The 4,021-nt window shown below is 56.1% G+C and overlaps 1 protein-coding gene across 5 annotated transcripts in view; it reads right to left on the bottom strand.

The window, feature by feature from the left end:
- The window catches only part of LOC113208511 (protein espinas-like), a 312,486-nt gene that overhangs the window by 199,889 nt on the left and 108,576 nt on the right, over nucleotides 1-4,021 (bottom strand). For all 5 annotated transcript variants that reach the window (XM_052268186.1, XM_052268188.1, XM_052268187.1 and 2 more), the window contains exon 3: nucleotides 1,772-1,818. The gene's annotated coding sequence lies outside the window, so the exon portion shown is untranslated. The remainder of the gene's footprint in view (nucleotides 1-1,771; nucleotides 1,819-4,021) is intronic.

Genomic DNA, 4,021 nt, shown 5'->3' with positions numbered 1-4,021 from the left:
GGCACAACGCCCGGCGCGGCGGAGCTTCTACAACAGGCCGGTCACGTCGCAGAGCCGCTACATCGCCTTCCTGGAGACGAGCGGCCGGTGACGGCAGGTGCTCCGGGACCACCGCCTCCGCCTTGTCGAGAAGCGGATCAAAACGCGAAGCGGGCGCCTCTGCGAGCCCGCGGCGATTGCCCACCGGAAATGGGAACGGAATAAACACAAAACACGACGACGAGTCACAGGAGAGAGGAAGAGAAGGAGGAGGGAGATGAGTAGGTGGAGCAGAGGGAAGAGGTCGAAAACTAGGAGGAGGAGGGCTTGCAAATTGGAGAATGAACGTGGGTCAGGGCCAAGACCAGGGAGGCAAGGACACACCCCGATTTTGCCATCAACTATTGTTTTCCTGAAATGCGCCGAAATGACTGGTGGCTGATGATGCCGCCCGCCGACGTGCCCCGCTGCTGACGCGCCCTGGAGTATAGAAGCCCCATGCCGCCGCCGGAGCGCCACTTTGGCGCCACTGCATTGGCAGCAGCGTTCTTTTGATGTAGCGCCTCTCCTGCTCGCCCCACGCCCCGCCACCCCCGCACTCTGTTTTACTACGCATCTTCATGAAAATGGCGCTGGCATTGCCGCCGCCGCTGCCGCCACTCAGCTCCTGCTGCTACTGCAAGTCCTGCGGACACGGCGCGCGGGCGTCACGACAGCGGAGGTCGGGGGGATGAAAAGCAGCACGAGGGGCACAAGCAGGACTTGCGCCTGATTAAAGTCGCCAGCGCTTCAGCCCCCCCCCCCCCCCTCATCCTTCTCCCAATTCTCCTTTGACTCACTAGAGGATCAACATGGCTGGAATGAAATTCCTCGCGCAGCCCCTTAGTCGGGGCGGCCAGTAGTGGGGCCGGGCTGGGCGAGCAGGCAGCCCGGCACCACCGGGCACCGGGCATCAAAGGCAGGTGAGCAAGGGCGAGCAGACACCCCCTTTTCCCTCGCCCCCCCTCTTCCGCAGAACACCAACTGCCCGCCGTGGTCAACCACAAGGTAAAAATAGTTTCATGTATTTCAAGACCTGGTCATGGTCACGGATGTCGGATGCCATTGGCGTTCTCCATCTCCATAAGATTCAAGACCAGGTCTTGAAATACATGAAACCATTTTCACCGTGTAGGTCGCTGCGCCGGGGTGCTTCCCTCCTCACTGCCCGAATGGAGCAACCCCCCTGCCCCCCCCCCCTTTCCTTCCAATGAGTGACCTTTGCTATTTAAGATGACTCGGGCACCGTCTTCTTATTGGACGCAATAAAGTTACGCGTGCCCCACTCACCCGTGGGCTGCAGTATCAGCTGAGGCACCACAAGGTCACGGTTGTGGCCCCCCGCGGGGTGGTTGTGGCCCCGCTGGCCCCCCTGGCGCACACAAAGGGGCACGCGGGCCGCTCTCCACGCCGCGCCACGCCCCGCCTTCATTTCCACTCGCGATCGCCAAATTTGGTGCGCCTTTGTGCCCGGGCTGGCCGGTCCGGACAGCTCGAGGGAGAAATTGAGCCGGAATGGAAGGAGGTGGGGGGAGGGTACTTTCATTGTGTTGTTTGTTGTTGTTGTCGTTGTTTGCTGTTTTTGTTGCCTCGCCTTATTACCTGTCGTCGGGTCGGCCATGATGCCCGATGCCGTCATTGAAATGAGAGATAGATCGACGTCTCGACGGCACCGCGTCGCGCCACGCCACGCCACGCAGCGCCACGCCACGCCACGTCGGGTAAACGCTAGCGACCCGGAGAGCTCACTCACCTTGTTGTTCAGCACGCGGCGCCGCGCACCCGAGGCCGGCCCGGAGCCTGAAAGCGAAAACAAGAGCGTCACAAATCAGGTCACAAAAGCAACAAATGTCATTTTACCAATCCAACGGGTAAAAAAATATTTTCTCAAAAGCAAAAACAAAACACGCTAAAAAAACCGTCATAAAGCGATGAGATCCAAGTTTGTTGGATGAAAACCCGGGTGGTATAATTTCTGCGACTTTAGGACCACATATCACACATCTAAGTTAACAGCCAATAGATAAGTGACACGTCGACAGAAGAGTCAGGGCACCCTTTACCTGCAAAAACAGACCGATCAAGATTCCACTTCCTGATTAATTTTCACATTTCCTCCTTCTTTGCCGAGAGGGAGTCGCCGGCCGGCCACAAGTCTCACGAGCAGCCTAGCCGAGCGTGTATTCCCGCCGCCAAGGAATGTATCGAGGACCCGATAACACACTCACGCACACACACACACACACACACACACACACACACACACACACACAGGCACGCACACGCACGCACTGCCGGGCCGTGGCCCGGCCAGCAGGTTGGAGGTGCCGAATTTCGCACCAAGCGGCGACCCAAACACGACACTCCACTCCACCGCCGGAGACCTCCTCGACTCTTGGAGAGGAATGCCTTGCGCGGCGGCGACTGACCCGCTCGGCTCCCCCGGACCCGATCCTGAGGGGGCGTGAACACATGTCGGCACACCGCCCCGCCAGTATCGGAAAACGGTCCGATACTCGGCAGCAGGCGACAAGGAATTTTCATTTCCCCCTCCCCCCTCCACTCCACCCTGCTGCATCAGCCAGATATAGTCCACTCCGTCATCCTTCGAGTCCACCTTCAGAGAACAGCAGCGCGGGCAGAAACGGTTCCGCGCAGACCTCTCTCGGCCGTAAAGCTCTCAATGGAACTCGTCGCGACCAAAGTGAGATAAATTGCCCCCCATGCTGAAGCTGCTGGACGCTCTGCCGAACCGATCCACCTCACCTGCTGCACCTCACCTGACCTGACCCGCAACAAACACCAACGGCAAGACCGGACCTCCGCGCACGCAGGGGGAAGGGGGAAGAAAGACGAGACCGTTACTGCAGGGGAAAATAACACTCTACAATTTCGCAATCTGACAGACAGCGCTTTCGCAAAAAAAAAGTTAGTAAAATCTGTTCGATTTTTAAAATGTAACAGTAATTCACACTGAAAAAAACAACAACAATGGGACATGTGTTACATTAAAAGTGTGACATCCTTGATAGGTTGCATCATATTGGTGAGACCGAAACACATGTCACAATATCATTACACGGCGACCACTACTGTTCACATCAATTGACGTTACATATGTCACATTACTTTTCCCAGTAGTGTACTTGAAAGTCGGAATATTTGGGATGGAAAATCATAATTATTGGCCAATAGGAGCTTTGATATGACATATGACACGAGGCCCCTTCATGCGCTTCGCCACCTCCACATTCTTCGATAACCACACAATAAAAGGGAAATTCGAGAGTTGTTATTTCCTCGAGGATATCCGATCATTCATCGCGTAAATCTATCGGATTAGAGGTAAATCTGGGGAGGTAAACCCGGCGAGGTAATCCAATCAGATGGGACACTCCGTTTACCCAAGTTTTGGCAGGAAGTCTATTCTCCAATTGAACTTTTATTGATGGCCTGGCACGCCGCACCGTACCCGCAGCTCAGGCTCTCGTACATAGCCTTTTGCAGGCGGCGGTGGCAGTGGCAGGCCATTTGCAGCAGGGAGCCCGGCCCTCGGGCCCGCCCGGCCACCAATCCCATCAAAACCTAATCAATCAGGCAGAAGCGGGCGGCGGCCGTCCTCACCTGACCACGCGCCGCGCCCGGAGCCGCGCGCTGTTCAAACACACCAGCGCCGGTTGGCTGGGCAACCGGCGTCAACATACTGGGATTCGCAACCTTCCGAAAGGAAAAGTAAAAAAAAAAAAAAACAACATTCGGTCCAAATAGCTAATTTGTTTGATGCCCTCGAATCTCGTTTAAATTTTTGTGCTGCTGTGTGAGAGTGAGCTAGCTAGAGGGAGGGAGGGCATTATCCAAGTGTAATCGAATTGCTTCCTCTTCGCCCTCCAGCTCCAGCTCTGGCGGCTCCGGTCGTGACTGACTGTTTGTGACGCAGGGGTGTAAAACTTGCGCCAATCACAGTCGTGGTGCGGCCCAAAACTTTCCTGATTGCGAATCGCGC

The sequence above is a fragment of the Frankliniella occidentalis genome, unplaced genomic scaffold, assembly GCF_000697945.3.
Source record: "Frankliniella occidentalis isolate FOCC.00 unplaced genomic scaffold, Focc_3.1 Scaffold65, whole genome shotgun sequence".
NCBI classification, from domain to species: domain Eukaryota; kingdom Metazoa; phylum Arthropoda; class Insecta; order Thysanoptera; family Thripidae; genus Frankliniella; species Frankliniella occidentalis.
This window is presented reverse-complemented; position numbering and strand designations above follow the sequence as displayed.